This window comes from Triturus cristatus, chromosome 7 (assembly GCF_964204655.1).
Source record: "Triturus cristatus chromosome 7, aTriCri1.1, whole genome shotgun sequence".
Lineage (NCBI taxonomy): Eukaryota > Metazoa > Chordata > Amphibia > Caudata > Salamandridae > Triturus > Triturus cristatus.
The window spans coordinates 73,978,420-73,997,216 of NC_140590.1; positions in this window are offsets into that span (position 1 = coordinate 73,978,420).

Consider the following 18,797-nt stretch of genomic DNA (forward strand, 5'->3'; position numbering starts at 1 on the left):
TCTCCTGTGTGATACTCGCCTGGGGGAGGGAGCAAGTGCTGGAGCAGAGTTTTCTGTTTTTTGAAGCTCTGGCATGTCTATTTGTCATATTAATTTATTAATTACTAATAATTAATTATTTGTCTTGTGCAAGTGTGTTTATATTAATCAATCCGTTTGTTCTAATAAGAGAGAGTTACACGTGGGTACGCATAAATGTGCTGTTTAATAATAACGTGCGTGTTTTCATGTTTAAACGTTGCTATGTGCTGTTTATTTTTTGAGCACAAAACGCTTTTCGAATTAATGCTTTTCTATGTTGCAAGTGCTAGATAGATACATACACATAAGGGTATTAGTGGGATTAGCACTGTTTAATCACTATGCTGTGGTAACGTTGTTTTTGTTTCTTTTAATTAAGATGGTCTATTGTGGCCTATGGTGGCCTAGATAAAGATGGCCGATTTTGTAAGCCTGGCCTCGATTTGAAAGTAGAAAACCGTGATGGGAGAGAGCCCTGCTGAATATGGTCCTGAAGTCAGCTGACCACAGTCCTTGCTTGCCTTGTTTTAAAAAATTTCCGTGAGGACAGCAGCAGCCTGGGTAATCTCCAAGTGAAATGGAACGTCCTTGGCAGCCTTGGGAAACAAAGGAGCCTTAGAGAAAGACTCTGAACTATGGTCTCATTGCCGAGGAGAAGTAGAACTAACAAGATACATTTATGTTTCTTGGTTCCTGTTCCGTAGTCTTTATTTTGTGATTTTTCCTGAGCGGAGATTTTCAAATGTAGCGATGTTACATCCTTTCCTTCTCGCTCTGCTCAGCGGTCCAGCGGACATTACAACTTTTCTATGTATCTTTCTTTTGTTCAAATTAGTATAAGAATTGTTAGCCTAGAGAGGTCATTTGCCACTTGCCATTTGCCTTTGCCGCGTACCGAATCTGCGTTGCTGAGGATTGATGCTGAAAGGACTTCGTCTTGAGAGACTTTACCGAGAGACTGGTCCTGACCCGTTCTGACATTTAGCTAGAATAGGTAATTATGAGAAAAATGATTTATTCTGATTGATTTTCATTTTGACTAATTTTAGATAAAGCAAAATAACTTGAACATGGTGTTGGATATTATTTCTTGTCAATTATTGAGTATCCTATTTTGATTATTATTGTATAGATTGCTTAGATTATGTTTAAGGGCAGTCTCAATAACCAGATCTTATCGACCCCGATATAGATGCAGGGTGTTTAGGAGTTTTCTTTCCACAGGTTTATTGCTGGTAGAGTATTTGAGCGTATGTTAGTGAAATGGGCCCGAGCGTATGATGAATGTATGTGCGTGTAACTGTGAGATTACTCTATCTGTGGTAGTGGGAATATTATACACACCCTGATCTCTATCAATTTCCTGGTAGCAGAGTAGGATGGTTATTGATGATTGTCTTGATCTGATAAGATTGCTTGTACATTAGCTTATTGATTATTGATTATTGATTGATGTTGGTATATGTACTAATACTATATGTTGAAGTCGTAATGTTGAGTTATATGTAGTGCTTCTGGAACTTGGGAGCTGGTAGCAGTTCCGTAGTAGGGCAGAGGGAAGTATATGCTGCTCTCGGGAAAGACGGAATTGTAAGGAATAACGTGTGACAATTGAAGTTGCGCGTCACATTGTCTGGGTTCGGAATCAGTGACATTGTCGTATGTTACTATTAGATATTTCTGGTATATAAGGAGTGTGTATGATAGTGAAGGTTATCTGTGAAACTCTGGTCTTAAGTCCCAGGGATCCGTAAGGATTACCGTTAAAGCTTATCGCGGGAGAAGTAATAGGTATTCTCTGAGCTTGTTTGAGAAACTGGGCAGAGGAAAGCTGTTTAGTTGATGTATGTTATAATTCTGTAGTGGGACAGATTGTTCGCTGTTCACGGGAAGCAGGATTCTGTGTGTATGTACTATATTTTCTTGTATGAATGTGCGTAAATGTATATACATTTAATTTAATTGATTGTAAGACTCTTTGGACAAGTCCTAGAGGAAACAGTTAAGAGATGTATGAAAGTTTGTTGACTCTTGAGAAATAGATTCTCTTTTACTATTCTGTGGTTAGCGAAGCAGACAATGGAGATGTTTTTATGTTGTAACTAATAGATTTTGTAGAAATTTGACACGAAGTCTTCTGAAAAGATTTTGTAAAGGAGGGGTAGACGAGTGACAGAAGACAGGAGACAAGCGACTGCAGCGACTGTTGACGTCAGAAAGACCGCGCTCTGATTGGATAGTGGATCAGAATAGTGTTCGCGCTAGGATTGGTGCGTTGGTGTGAGTCGCGCTGTTATTGGTTGAAAATTCGTATTGTATATTTATAATACGGAAAGAGTAGAGAGTTTTTGGTAAACGCTAAAATGTATTACCAAGAAGAGAAAAAGAAGAAAACATTCTTTGGAAAAATTTAAAAGTGGTTTAACAAGGATAAAGGTGTTAAAACGAGAGAGGGTGAGTTGTTACCTCCACCGAAAACACCTGCATCCTTCATGGCTGCGAAATATGGGTTTCATACCTGTATATGGTTGGAGAATTGGGTTAGGTATACTAAAGAAGATGGTGTTCTAGCATTTCCAGAACATTGTTCATTTAATCTGGCCGTGTTGAGAAATTTACGGGAAAAGATGTTATGTCTAGACCCGAAACCAAGAACTACACAGTTCGAGGCTTTAGTGGAATGGGAAGAGGAAGTACATGAGCGAGAAAAACAGAGATCTGGAGGGTACTACAGGTACATGTTCGGGAGGAGACATGATCGTGAGACTCATCATGATCGAATGAAAAGATGGCGAGATGTTAGTATGTCAGAGGGATTATATCCGATGAGAACAGTTGAAGGAGGAGCAGAAAAGGTTCCTGAGTCAGAAATGAGAAAATATGGAGTTAATGAGTATGAGGAGGAGGTCTTGAATGACATGATTTACAAGAGACCACCTCCATATAGACCAGAACCGGATAAGAGTACACCAGTTGTTTCTCCGATAAGGGATACAGTTTGTGTCAATGAGACAGAAAATGAGACACCTGAGTTAAGAAGTGATCACTACCTTGATGAGAATGCCAGACAGTTAGCCAGAACTACAACAGAGCTGACTGAGAAGATTAGGGAATTAACGAAGAATCTGGAAGCTGTTACGGTGCCTGTAACTATAGGTCTGGTTATGCCTGTGTTTGACAAACAGAGGACAGGTGAAAATGGACTGGTGATTCCATATGTTGGAAATAATTTGACAAATTCAGTTGGTCCTTCAGGAGATTCAGGTAAAAGAGCAGAAAGAACTGACCTGAGACAATCAAGACATGACATATGTAGTGAAATACTGGATGCTAGTGAAGCTAGTTGTTCAGGGATGCCAATTTTAGAACCGCAGAAGAGAGTGGTTCCAGTGAAAAAAACTGCTGAAATAACAGTTGAAGATTTGAATGATTGGATGAAAGTTCTACAGAAAAAGGATAAAGATTCACAAGTAATTGACGTGGCTAGGTTACGTGTAGAACTAGAAGAGCTTGTTACAGGAACAGTTCCAACAGAAATTCTGAAGAGTCATCATGATGGTGAGTTAATGTTTATGTGCAAGAACATTACCTGGAGAGCAAGAAATACACATGACAGGCTAAGAGCAATAGCGAATGAGCAGGGAGTTGACATTGATAAAGTGAAAGCTTTACAAAAAACCTACAGGATGGATTTTACAGAGAAGGATATTGAAAATTTGAATGCTACTGGTAGAACAGGACAGATTAAGGAAATGGTAGCATTATTGCGAAGATGGGGTGATGTAGAAAAATGGAAGGATAGGTGGTATAAGAAAAGAGAGGAAGCTGAAGATAGAACAACTTATTCAGCATTTCCAGTGAGAGAAAAGGAGAAACCAGTGGATAATTATCCTATGAGAGAAATACCTGGAGGAGGATATGTACATGTTCCATGGACCAGACAGGATATTTTATCATTTACGAATGATTTCCCTCGATTGAGAGAAAAGCCCGTCGAGTGGTATAGGCAGGTAGATAGGTTTGTGAAATTGTCAAAAGTGCTGTGGGTTGACCTGAATAGTCTGTTTGATATAATTGTTCCAGCAGACTTGTGGACTGAGTGTAAAATAGTTGTGAGTTGGCCTACTGAGGAATATCCAAGAGACCCAAGAACAGGGGCACCAGATCCAGAGGTAATGAGAAAGTATGATCAGGTGATGGTATACCTGAAGAGTAAAGTTCCTGCAAAAGAGACAGACTGGGTAAAGATAGATCGAACACAACAGGAAGCGAAAGAATCAGTTCATGCTTTTTACGAGAGGCTGATACTGGCATTTAAGCAATTCAGTGGAGATGAACACCTGGGTGACAAAGATTTGAGTCATTTTGTATACAGATTTGTATATGGCCTTAGACCTGAAATTGGTGAGAGAATTCGTGAGCATACAGTGGATTGGCAGAGTAAGAAAGTAGATGAGATTCTGAGACATGCGAAATACTTTAGTGATGAAATTGAAGCAAAACAAAGAAAGCTGAAAGAGAAAGCAATGTGGGCACAGGTGAAAGTTGCGGAAAGAGAGGAAGCACAGTTAGTGGAACAGGCGAATAATCCAGGAAACAATGCAGGGAATAGACCTAGATATGCAGGGAAAGGAAAAGGAAGGGAAGCGAAAAAAAAGTTTCCTTGTCACAACTGTGGCCAATTGGGGCATTGGAGATCAGAATGTCCTAATCCACCATTAGTGAGTAATGAGAATAAATCCTTAAATCAACAGGTGCAGAATGAAGGAAATAATCGACAGCAGCAACAACAGAAAGTTGTGAGACAGCAGAGTCAAGAGCCAAAACCGCCCTTGCCGCAGAATAGAGGGTTACAAAAGTATAATCAGGATTCAGGATTCTACAATGATGAACAGGTAAACAAACCAAGACGTTCAAACAAGGTACAACAGTACTTGTTAAAGAGTGAAGGGAGTGAATCTGAGGGTGATTATTGACGGTGCCGAGGAGAGGAAGAAGAGTGCATACTTGGTGCAACTCTAGAAATAGACCAGGCAGGACCATTTGTGGATGGGAAAATAAATGAGGAGACTGTTACTTTTTTGGTAGACACAGGTGCGACAAGATCAACTGTCAGGTCAACAGATGTTAGAAATCTTCCTCTCTCGGATGAAGCAATCCAAGTAGTTGGTGTAGCCAATACGCAAATCAGAACACGTCTTACTGAACCAGTAAGAGTACAGATAGGGAAATTTTCAGACATGCACAGATTCATTGTCTGTGACACGAGTCCAGTGAACCTGTTAGGTAGGGACTTGTTGTGCAAGATGAACTGCACAATTTTTTGTACACCGGATGGAATAGCCTTTGAGACACCAGATGAGGATGTTTTGTACCGAGTGACTCTAGAGAATAGAGAAAGTGAGTTAATTGGTGCATTTGCTGTGTTTAATCCGGAGGATTTGCCTCGAGAGCTGAGAGACACAGTGAAAAGGACAGTTTGGGATTTTACTGAAGAGGATGTGGGATTGATGAATAATGTAGATCCAGTGAAAATTGCAGTAAAAGAGGGAATTACATATCCTAACATTCCTCAATACAAAATGACACCAGAAATAATTGAAGGAATAACTCCTATAATTGAGAAAATGATTCAGCAGGGAGTCCTGAGAGAACTACTGAGTAGTCCGTGTAATTCACCGATAATGGGACTAAAAAAGCCTAATGGGAAATTTAGGATCGTACAGGATTTGAGAAAAGTTAATCAAATCGTGGTGGCATGTTGTCCTATCGTGCCAAATCCATCAGTGATCCTGTATCAAATTCCACATGATGCTGAGTGGTATACAGTAATTGATTTGTGTCATGCGTTCTTTTCAATTCCATTGCATCATGATAGCCAGCCGATTTTTGCATTTAGGTTTGGCCAGCGTATTTTAGCATGGTGTCGTATCCCACAGGGGTATACGGAGAGTCCTTCGATATTCAATCCGTTATTGAAGAAATCGTTGGAGAGTTTGATCATGCCTGAGAGCTCAGTACTAGTGCAGTATATTGATGACCTACTTGTGGCATCAAAGACACGTGAAGCTTGTGAAGTAGATACCATAGCTTTACTGAATCATCTGGCAGATGGAGGGTTAAAGGTATCTCCAGCCAAATTGCAATTTTGCAAGAAAGAGGTGCATTATCTTGGACACAATATTGAAAAAGGTCTGAGAAAAGTGACGGATGACAGGATCAGAATAATCAAAGAAATGAAAGCCCCAAAAACTCAGAGAGAAGTGAGAATGTTCCTGGGTATGGTGGGTTATTGTCGTCAGTGGATAATTAATTTTTCTTTGATAGCAGAGCCACTGATTAAACTGACAAAAAGTGAGATGACAGACCCATTGGATCTAGATGCAGAACAAATGGCAGCATTTGAAGAGCTCAAAAGTAAAATGTGTGAGGCTCCAGCTTTGGGTATGCCTGACTACGAAAAGGAGTTTGAGTTGTACTGCAGTGAGAGAAATGGATGTGCACTTTCAGTGTTAATTCAGAAGCATGGATTACTGAGAAGGCCTATTGCGTACTTCTCATCGACACTTGACCCTGTAGCTGTGGGTTTACCAGGTTGTCTGAAATCTGTGGCTGCAACATGCAGAAGTCTGGAACAAAGTGAGGGAATCATAATGGGATATCCTGTAAGGGTATTCGTACCTCACAATGTGGCAATTCTTTTGACAAGAAGCAGAACCCAGTACATGTCACATAGTCGGTTGACTAAATATGAAAAAGTGATTCTGGGAGCATCAAATGTGACTCTTGAAAGATGTGTGAATGTGAATCCAGCGACACTCTTGCCGGATATTGAAAACGTGGGTGTAAAGATGGAAGATGATCATGATTGTTTGGATGTGCTTGAGTATTGTACAAAACCGAGACCAGACATAAGGGATCTTCCCTTGCATGAGAGTGATCATGTGTTGTTTGTGGATGGATCATGTCTGAGAAATGATAATGGTGTGTTATGTGCAGCATATGCGGTGTGCAAAGTTTCAGAGGTCATGGAAGCATCACCATTGAAAGGAGTGAAATCTGACTACGACAACTGCAGTAAAGTGTGCTGGAGTGAAACACTGGGTACATGCAAGTCATACTCTGAGAGTTCCAAACCCAAAAGAAGGGACTGGTAAAGAGTATTTTGAAGAGTCAGATTCCAGTGATGATGAAGATACAGAATCAGTGGGGAAAGAAGTAAGAAAAGCTTCAAATGAACCACTGCGAGTATCAGAGAAAAGATCAGATTCTGTAAGAGAGCCTGAAGTTTCAAAAAGCAGTGAAGGAAAAAGAAAAGAAAAGAGAAATTTCACAGAGACTACTCCTGAATCAGAAGAGGAGGAGATTGAGGAACCACTTGAGATTATACTTGAAGAAGTAGGGTCAGAAGAAGATAGAGAGGGACAGATTGCGGAAGACCCCCGAGGAGGTGTAGGGAACATTCTTGATGAGCTAGGTGAAGGGACAAGTAGACAGCAAGAAGATTGCGTGTCGGAGACTCGAGGAGGGACAGAAGTAGGTAAATCTCAAACAGTGGTGAAAGAATCTGTGGAAAAGAAGAAAACTGCTAAGAAACGAAAACAGAAGGCACTTGAAACAGAATTGGATGATGAGAATAAACAAACAGAGGGTCGAGTTCTGAGAAAGAGAACTTGGATTGGAGAACGAAATGAAGAAATAAAGCCGAAAAAGGTGATAAAAGGAGATCGTTGGCCTAACAACAGAGTTAAGAGGCTGAGATACAGAATAATAAGAGCAAATACATCAAAAGCAGAACAAGTGAATGAAGTATCGAGTCAAAGTTCAAAAGCTGAAGGAGAAGAATCAAAGGAATCAAAAGAACCAGTAGAAATAAAAAGAGTAAGAAGACCCAACCAAAAGTACAGATCACCGGAATGGTCTTATGTGGCACTGTCTGAAGAAGGAAAAGAAGAAGCAGTGACTCGAGATAATCCGGAAGAGATCTTGAGAGAAGTGGTAGAGGAAGATACTGGTGAAATCCTGAAAGTACTCTTGACTGACATTGGAGAAGAGTCAAATACTGAGGATTTTGATGTTGGAGATCTAATACAATTTGATGTTGAAGAAATTGAAGTGAAGAATGACAAGTATCCAAACTGAATAAAGGAAGGATTCACTTGGATTAAGTGAACAAAAGGATCTTTTGGAAAGACTGAAGAAAAATTTGAAAAGAATTGTTGAAGAATTTAAGAGTTCCAATTTCAGTAGTGGAGTAGTAGAGGCTAAATTAAAGTAGTAAAATGGCTAACATAGAGGATAATAGAAATAGATGTGCCTTCTTTAAGAGGTGGTGTAGAATGTGCTGCTGCTGTACTGGATTATTAATGCTTCTATGGGGTGTTTTAGTTTTATTAGTTACTTTTAAAGTTGAGTTTGAGATGCATACAGAGAATGTGACAAATGAAGAGAAGAATTCGCAAAAAGTAGTTCCGATTAGAATTAGTAATACTTACATACACAAAGATAGGTCAATTAATCACTTTTCTAGTAATATTTTTCAAAATTGTTATATGAATATGTGAAAACAATGGAAGTGAGGGATTGCTACGTTTGTATGCAATTACCTGCATCCGTTTCAGAGGGTGTTACTTATCATCATTTACCAGCTACATATGGTATTTCTTGTAGTATTTTAAGTAGTGTTTTTTATTTGATAGGGAAAGTAGATTATAAGATGTCTAACAGAGATAGTATTTTTGGGCATTTGCCAATGAACAAAGAGCTGAATCCAGCTAAAGAAGCTAACACTTTTGGTGAGATTTTTATTGAAGAGAAAGGATTAACATTAGATTACATTTTTAAGAATAATTTAACTTGCAGTCTGAAAGGAGAGGAGAAAGCTTTCCTGGATATGGTAGAGGAAAGGAGATTGAACATGCAGGAAAATATAAAGTGAGTGAGACAATTTGGGACATTGAAATGGGAAAAGAGTTGAAAAATGGGGCTAGTCCGACTTTAGCTTTAGATGCACCGCAGAAGGGTAAACTTTGCATTACAAGAAGGAAATCCCAATATGATACATATTTTGTTGGGACTAGTGAGTGCCATGATACATACTTCATTGCAACAGGTTGGGGTTTCAGAGGTGGAGAAGATACAATTTTTCCAGGAGTATACTATGTTTGTGGGAACAAGGCTTATTACAAGTTGCCTGTCCATTGGTATGGCACATGTTATGTGGGCCTGGTATTTCCAAAGATTTTTCATATAGATAAGATAAGAGATGTGGAACATATTAATTTACTAATGCGTTTTAAGAGAGAAACTTGGTCTGAAATAGTGGGTGATATTTTTGGAGTTTTGATTCCAGCAGTGGGAATTTCTTTGAATGCTTATGGAATTCGGAAACTGTCCACAGTGGTTGATCGCTTATCGACAAATACCGCTGGAGGGTTTCTTTTGGTGAATACGGAATTAAGTGCCGTACGTGCCATGTCTATGCAAAATCGACTTGCCCTTGATATTCTATTGGCCAAGGAGGGTGGAGTCTGTGGAATGCTGAAAGTTCAACATTGTTGCACTTACATTCCAGACGAAAGTAAAGACCTGAAGGTCTATATCAAAAATATTACTGATTTGCATGAAAAATTAGTACCACTTGAAGCTGAGAATTTATGGACTAAAATAGCTAATAAAATGATAGCTGTTAAAGATTTTATTGCGAAAATAGGTAGTACTATTATAGGTAGAATATTGTTTCCTTTAACTTGCATAATTATTGCCTTACTGATACTGAGATTAGTGTGTGTGTGTTGTAAAAACAGGGGAGGGAAGAAGAAACTGAAACTGAATAAAGAGAAGAAAAACAAGAGGTTGAAAAGAGAACCGCAAGAAATTGAATTGGAAGAATTGAGGGAGAGTGTTTACTTAGAGACAAAGAGGGATGATGAAAGAGTGACTGGTGTGTAATGTTGTGTAAGGAGAAAAGACATTTCTGATTTCTCCTAAAATGGGACTAAATTTTCACGAATTTTTTTTTTTGGGTTTATTTGGTGATAAAATCACCAAAGGGGGGATTGCTGGAGCAGAGTTTTCTGTTTGAAAATTCGTTGGTTTTTGAAGCTCTGGCATGTCTATTTGTCATATTAATTTATTAATTACTAATAATTAATTATTTGTCTTGTGCAAGTGTGTTTATATTAATCAATCCGTTTGTTCTAATACGAGAGAGTTACACGTGGGTACGCATAAATGTGCTGTTTAATAATAACGTGCGTGTTTTCATGTTTAAACGTTGCTATGTGCTGTTTATTTTTTGAGCACAAAACGCTTTTCGAATTAATACTTTTCTATGTTGCAAGTGCTAGATAGATACATACACATAAGGGTATTAGTGGGATTAGCACTGTTTAATCACTATGCTGTGGTAACGTTGTTTTTGTTTCTTTTAATTAAGATGGTCTATTGTGGCCTATGGTGGCCTAGATAAAGATGGCCGATTTTGTAAGCCTGGCCTCGATTTGAAAGTAGAAAACCGTGATGGGAGAGAGCCCTGCTGAATATGGTCCTGAAGTCAGCTGACCACAGTCCTTGCTTGCCTTGTTTTAAAAAATTTCCGTGAGGACAGCAGCAGCCTGGGTAATCTCCAAGTGAAATGGAACGTCCTTGGCAGCCTTGGGAAACAAAGGAGCCTTAGAGAAAGACTCTGAACTATGGTCTCATTGCCGAGGAGAAGTAGAACTAACAAGATACATTTATGTTTCTTGGTTCCTGTTCCGTAGTCTTTATTTTGTGATTTTTCCTGAGCGGAGATTTTCAAATGTAGCGATGTTACATCCTTTCCTTCTCGCTCTGCTCAGCGGTCCAGCGGACATTACAACTTTTCTATGTATCTTTCTTTTGTTCAAATTAGTATAAGAATTGTTAGCCTAGAGAGGTCATTTGCCACTTGCCATTTGCCTTTGCCGCGTACCGAATCTGCGTTGCTGAGGATTGATGCTGAAAGGACTTCGTCTTGAGAGACTTTACCGAGAGACTGGTCCTGACCCGTTCTGACATTTAGCTAGAATAGGTAATTATGAGAAAAATGATTTATTCTGATTGATTTTCATTTTGACTAATTTTAGATAAAGCAAAATAACTTGAACATGGTGTTGGATATTATTTCTTGTCAATTATTGAGTATCCTATTTTGATTATTATTGTATAGATTGCTTAGATTATGTTTAAGGGCAGTCTCAATAACCAGATCTTATCGACCCCGATATAGATGCAGGGTGTTTAGGAGTTTTCTTTCCACAGGTTTATTGCTGGTAGAGTATTTGAGCGTATGTTAGTGAAATGGGCCCTAGCGTATGATGAATGTATGTGCGTGTAACTATGAGATTACTCTATCTGTGGTAGTGGGAATATTATACACACCCTGATCTCTATCACAAGCAGTGCCGAAGCTGAAGTAAGTAAAATGAGAAGGAACGTAAAACAAAAAGAGTGCTGCTGAACTAACAGATACGCTCTCCAGTGTAAGGGTACTGAGTAGTTAAGCTCTGCCACATGAGCCATAAATAGAGAAAGGAGGGGCAATGAACCAGTAGAAACCAAGATATTTTGAAGAGCAATCAAAGTAGCAAATAGAAAGCAAAGGCGGAGTTAAACCCCCACAAACCTGAATACAATAGATCTCATAGAGACAGGGTAAGCGCTGCCTAGGCTTGACCTAAAAAATCTGACAGCTTCTGGTGTCAGTCCTTCTTTGTTCAATGGTTTGAAGTGCAATATGTTTAAAGTGCAAAAAGGGTGGAAGCTAAGAGTACCAAAGTGTCGAAGCGCAGCCTGCCATCACATGTTCAGACAGTGATGGAGGTATAACATGGAGGGACGTTCCAGCGATGCTTGAAATCAGCTTAGGTCATGAATGCCAGATCGAAAGACCATCACACACTGGCTCAAAGGTCAACAGGCTGTGTCAAGCTTCTGTGGTCGGCTGTGTGATGTAGTACTGGTGAGGCCATCTGGCAGCTGTCTTAGGGGTTGGTGGGGACCGTAGAGTTTAGTGCCAAGCAGGGATGTGTTAGCATTTTCTTTTCCACTTAAGCCAGATACTTTACCAATTGGCAGTTCAGCTGCGGATCTCCAGGCTTGAAGCATGCCAACACGTCTTGCCTCCATGTCTGAATTGCTCTTTGATTGAAGGGAACTTTAAGCAGCTGTCTCCTTTCCCTCTGGAGCTCCCTGCAAGAGCCTAATAAATGTGGTGGACCTTCCGTTCTGTTGCCACAGAGATGGCAAGCGGTCAGTGTAGGGAGGTGCAGTGATGAAGGGAGTAGCCCCAAGTTGTGTTTCATATATGTCTCTGTGGTAGCTCTCCGATACCCTACATTGAAATATTTTGGGACTGCTAGTGTTCTGCAATTATTTAGGGTCAGACAGGCCTGGGCTGTGCCTGCAAAGGTGGGTTTATCTTCCTTTAGTGAGTGAAGCTTATTGTTTTTGAATGTCAGCATTTTGAAAGCTGTGTGGCCAATAGAGTTTTCCCAGAGCTAAGTTAGCCCAGCTACTGTCAGAGATTTCTGGAGGTCGGCTGTGGTGGGTGAGGTGTTCCTGTACTGCAGTTCCTGCCATAGGTAGTAATTCAAGGAGTTGAAGTCTGTCTTTCTGATTTTCTTCAAACAGATTATGAACACCCCACACCTGGTCAGGGTCTATTTTTGCAGGCCAAACTGCAGCCTTATCTGAGCATGTGATGTGTAGCTCAGAAGGTTGAAGATGATTTGATATGCTTTTGTCACTGTGCTGTCCAAAATGTTGGCATCCCGGCCTCTCAAAAGTTCACTGCCATATGTTATAGTTTGTAGTAATTTGGCTTGCTTTGCCTGAAGGAGGAGGGACAGTGTTGGTACAAGATAGCCTGTTTGATACACAAAGAGCTGCATCAGAACACTCCCACATACTTGGCAAAATACCTTGAACTATCTGGTGCGAAATGTGCCCTAAGAAGTATGAACACTCTACAGTTCAAACCACAAAAGTTCAAAAAGAAGAGACCAACAACTTACCTTCACCGGTCTTGGTCCAAGAATATGGAACGCTCTTCCTCCCGAAATCAAAACGAACACCTCAAGCACCGCATTTAAAAAAGAAGTCAAAGGATTGCTACTGAATACATACCTGCTACAACAGAAATAAGACCATACAATCAATCAATCAATCAATCAGAACTTCTGCAAAGCGCACTACTCACCCGTAGGGGTCTCAAGGCACTGGGGGTGGGGGGGCGAAGGGGTGCTGCTAGTTCTCAAATAGCCAGGTCTTGAGTAGTCTCCTGAAGGTTGGTAGGTGCTGGGTCTGCCGTAGGAGGGTGGGGAGGGTGTTCCAGGTCTTGGCGGCGAGGTGGGAGAACGATTTGCCACTGGAGGTCGCTCTTCGGATATGGGGGACGGTGGCCAGGGCGAGGTTGGTGGAGCGGAGCTGGCGTTTGGGGGTGTAAAGGTGAGACGTCTGTTGAGGTATGCCTGTCCGGTGTTGTGGGGTGCCTTGTGTGCATGGGTGAGGAGCTTGAAGGTGATCCTCTTCTTTACGGGAAGCCAGTGCAGGTCTCTCAGGTGGGGTGTGATGTGGCTGCGGCGAGGGATGTCGAGGATCAAGCGTGCAGAGGCGTTCTGTATGCGTTGTAGTCATTTTAGGAGTTTGGCCTAGGTTCCTGCGTAGAGGGCGTTTCCGTAGTCCAGCCTGTTGCTGACGACTGCCTGGGTAACCATTCTTCTTGTTTCAGTGGGGATCCACCTGTAGATCTTGCAGAGCATACGGAGGGTGTTGAAGGAGGAGGATGAGACGGCATTGACTTGCTTGGTCATGGAGAGTGTTGAGTCGAGGATGAACCCCAGGTTGCGTGCATGGTCGTGGTTGTTGGTGCTGCTCCCAGTGCGGTCGGACATCAGGAGTCATCCCAGGCAGAGGGGGTGGAGCCGAGGATGAGGATTTCTGTCTTGTCCGAGTTCAGCTTCAGACAGCTGTTCTTCATACACTCGGCCACGGATTTCATTCCTTCGTGGAGGTTGGTTTCGATGGTGAGGGCGTCTTGGTGAGGGAGAGGATCAGCTGGGTGTCATTGGTGTAGGAGATGATGTTGAGGTCATGCAGTCGGGCGACGTGGGCGAGTGGTGCCATGTAGATGTTAAACAATGTCGGTCTGAGGGATGAACTCTGCGGTACGCCGCAGATGATCTTGGAGGATTCGGAACGGAAAGGGGGGAGGCGGACGCTCTGGGTTCTGCTGGAGAGGAAGGAGGCGGTCCATTCCAGAGCCTTGTCTCGCATCCCAGCATCGTGGAGGCATGTGCATAGGGTGTGGTGGCAGACGGTGTCGAAGGCAGCTGACAGGTCCAGAAAGATGAGGGCCGCGGTTTAGCCGCTTTCCAGCAGGGCCCTGGTGTCATCGGTGGCGGCGATGAGGGCAGTTTCGGTGCTGTGGTTGGTGCGGAACCCGGACTGGGACGGGTCCAGGATGCTGTTCTTACCTCGAGGTAGTGGGTCAGTTGTCTGTTGACGGTCTTCTCGATGACTTACGCCGGGAACGGGAGCAGGGAGATGGGTCGGAAGCTCTTGAGGTCCTTTAGATCAGCCATGGGTTTTTGGGTTTTTTGAGTAAGGCGTTGATCTCGGCGTGCTTCCAGCTCTCCAGGAAGGCTGCGGTCTCGAAGGAGATGTTGATGGCCTTGCAGAGATGGGTGCAATGGTGGCGCTGGCTTTGTTGAAGATGTGGTGTGGGCATGGGTCTGACGGAGAGCCGGAGTGGATGGTGTTCATGATTTTGATGGTGTCGTTGTTGTTTATGTTGGTCCAGGTGATCAGGGGGTTGGTGTTTGATGGTGGCCGTGAGGTTGGTGGTCACGGTGGCTGTCGGGGTGGTCATGGTGTTGAAGCTGTCGTAGATGTCTGCGATCATGCGATGCAAGTAGGTGGCAAGGGAGTCGCTCAGGTCTTGCGAGGGTGGGATGTCGTTGGTGTTGGAGCTGGGGTTGGAGAGTTCGGGTGGCGTTCTTGTGGGCTGCGTCGCTGTCCACTGTCTGTTCGCGGTGCCATTTCTTCTCTATTTTTCCGCACGTTTGCTTGGAGGCCTGGAGGTCCTCAGTGAACAAGCTGGCTTTCTTGTTGGTGTGACTGTTGGAGGGTTTCTTGATCGGGGCAAGAGTGTTGGCGCAGTCGTCGATCCACTATCTGAGGTTGCGGGTGGCAGTGGCAGGGTCGGTGGGGTCAATGGGTGGGCTTTGGGCAAGGCTGGTGTTAAACTTGACTTCGGTGACTCTGCTCCAGCAGCGGTGAGGGATCTGTTGGGTGCGGTGGTGTGTGGTGGGTTTCTGGAAGGTGAAATGGATGCAGCGATGGTCGGTCCAGTGGGGTTCGGTGGAGTGGCTGAAGGAGACGTGGGGGCTTATGGAGAAGATGGGATCAAGCATGTGGCCAGCAGAGTGGGTGGGTGTTGTGACAAGCTGTCTGAGTCCGAAGTTGGCGAGGGTGGTGGAGTTGGTGTGGTTGTTGTTCTCGAGGTGGAAGTTCAGGTCCCCAAGGACGATGTAGTCTGTGGAGGTGAGGGCGTGTGTGCTGATGAAGTCGGCGATGGAGTTGCTGAACTGTGGCCGGGGTCCAGGGGGTCTGTAGAAGAGGGTTCCTCTGAGGGTGGTGTTGTGGTCAGTGTGGATCTGGAAGTGCAGGTGTTCGGCGGTGCTGAGTGTGTGGTCGGTGCTGGTCGAGACTCTGAGTGTGTTCCTGTGGATGATGGAGATTCCTCCTCCTGTTCCATTGGTGAGGTCCCTGTGGGTGATCTTGTAGCCGTCAGGTATGACTATGGCGATGTCGGGTGCCGAGGAGGGGTTCATCCAGGCCTCCATCAGGAAGGCACATCTGGGGAGGTGGAGTCAAGAAGCTCCCAGAGTTCTATGGCGTGTTTGCAGGGGGAGCGGGTGTTGAGTAAAATGCATCTGAGATGGTTGGGTCCTTTCTTGGTGGGTGGATTGGCGGGTCGGATGCTGGTGAAGCTGCAGTTACGGCAGGAGAAGGGTCCTTGGGTGCGCTTCGGGGTGGCCATGGAGCAGTTGTGTGATCGTCCGGTGTTGAGTGCGTGGAGGGTGCTGGCATCGTAGTGGTGTCGGGCATCATGACGTTCGCGGGGACCAGGGGGTCTGGTGCTGGGTGTGGTCCAGGCACAGACGGGCGCAGACGGGCTTGCCTTAGGCGCGCCTTTGGCGCACCCACTCTACGCGACCTCACAGCGGCTGCCATATAAGGGGAGGTGGGAGGGAGGAGCGGCTGGGAGGCGGTAGCGGGGCGGCAAATAAGAAATGCTAATTAAATACAGCCAACAAGCAGAACAAAAGGTGAAATACATTTACATACAAACCGAGCAGAGGCAGGAATACGAGCACAGCCTCGAACTACCAGCAGTGGCAGCGGGGCTTGGGGCACGGACGCACAGGTGGTGCTGTGTGGTGTGGGGAGCGGCCTACCTGTAAACAGGGTCAAGGGTCGCTCTCCTCACCGTGCAGCAGCTGCCGTATAGGGGGAGGTTGGAGGGATGAGCGGCTGGGAGGCAGGAGCAGGGCGGCGAATGGCAAGCAGGGGGGCAGGGCCGCAGGGGACACAGCGGCGGGAAACGGGAGGGAAGTGCATGTAACAGAAGGCAAAGGGGACAAGAGCAATAACAACAAGTGCACAACAGAACAAAAACAGAAGGTGAAATGCAAATTACATACAGCCAACAAGCAGAACAAAAGGTGAAATACAGTTATGTACAAACCGAGCAGAGGCAGGGATATGAGCGCAGCCTCAAACTACTATCAGCGGCAGCAGCAGCGGCAGCAGCGGCAGCAGGGCTCGGGGCATGGATGCACCGGTGGTGCTGTGCGACATGGGGAGCGGCCTACCTGTAAACAGGGTCAAGGTTCGCTCTCATCACTGCGCAGCTGCCACCATATAAGGGGAGGAGCGGCTGGGAGGTGAGAGTGGGGCGGCAAGTGGCAATCAGGGAGGTGGGGTCGCAGGGGACACATCGGCGGGAAACGGGAGGGAAGTGCGGTTTACAAAGGCAAAGTGGACAAGAGCAATAAAAATAAGTGCAAAACAGAACAAAAAGGTGAAAACAGAAGGTGAAATGCAAATTACATTCAGCCAACAAGCAGAACAAAAGGTGAAATACAGTTACGTACAAACCGAGCAGAGGCAGGAATACGAGCGCAGCCTCGAACTACCAGCAGCGGCATCGGCGGCAGCGGGGCTTAGGGCACGGACGCACAGGTGGTGCTGTGCGGCGTGGGGAGCGGCCTACCTGTAAACAGGGTCAAGGGTCAAGGGTCACTCACTGACTTTCATTTCTTGTTTACAGCATTGACCTTCCTTACTACTATGTGCATCCTGTGTAACTGTTTATCTATTATTTTCTCCTCTACCAGCTCTGATACCCTGACCGGTCTTGATCGTGCTATATAAAACTTTTGAAATACATAAATAAATAAACTTGGTGGCTGGCACAGAGTATCATGAGACCCCTTGGAGGTGGAGTGGTTCAAAAGCCAAGTCTCCTGCGTAAAAAGTATGTTGAAGGGATTTTGCATAAAGAAGAAATTCAGGGTCAGATGTATGGCCGGCGAGGCCATTGACATTCCATGAGCAGAGATGGAGGAGGCATTGAATGTTTTTAGAAGCTTCTCCAATGCCTGAGACTTTTCATGTTTACAAGATGATCTATTTATTCTTCTGAAAATCCACCCTAGGTCAGGATGACAAGACCCAGATGTGATCTAATGTTGGGCTTGTTGGTCATTGGGTGCTGCCCTTTTTATTGGTGAGTTGCCCAATGCCTAGAATAGATGGGGTTTGTGTTGTCTGTCGCCTGTTTTTTTCCAGTAACCTTGCTGCAGGGGGTTAGAGTGTACCCGAGTTTAAGGGGTGATGTTTCCCAGTTCTTAAAAGTGTGCCATTCTATCCACATGTTTTGGGCACTTGTAGGTGTTTCCCATGTGGCTTTGCTCATTACAAGGTCATCAGAATCTATAGGCTTTATTGATGATATGTCATTTGACCTTAAGTCAGCTAGGTTGGGAATAGTTGATAGCAGCAATTGAATGTTGCCCCTGTTCAGGATATCACAATTTCCACTGGATTTGTAGTTGGATGAGCTTGTTCACAGCCGATGGTCCATTATTGATGGATGAGATAAAGCCTGGACCGGCTCCCAGCAAAGCCTCAGGTTTTTAGTAAAAGAGTGAAAGGCCAGGGGCCCCACTCCCCTGGCTGGCTGTTGCTTGAGGTTGCAGGGGTGGCTGTAAGCCCAGGAGACCGTCATTGCTTGAGAGTAGGGCAGCATCTGAAACCTTCAAGAAGCTGAATTCAGAATATTTTTTTTACTGAAAGGAGTGAGTGAGGCTCTTGGTGCCTTTGGCACCCGTGCCCAAGTTGGAAGCTCTGACTGCTGCTGCTGGGTTGGTCCATAGTTTCCATTTCGATTACAATTAGCAGTTGAGGAAATTAGATTTTCGATCTCGATCGTATTGAGCCGCCATTTTGTGTTCAGTTGCCATTTTGTGTTGCCCTCACTCTTTTCTGCTTTTCCTTCGGCATTGTGTCAAAATAGCCTTCTGCCTCTGTTTACGAACTGGTGTCAGGGACTGGCCGAGTCCACAAATCCCTGTCTGGTTAGACTAATCCCTGTCTCAACTATCTGTTGGTTCACACTATTCTCTCCTGACTTTATCTTCTCTTCTGGCCTTCGCTGTTCTCTGCTCGTATTCTCTCGTTTCACA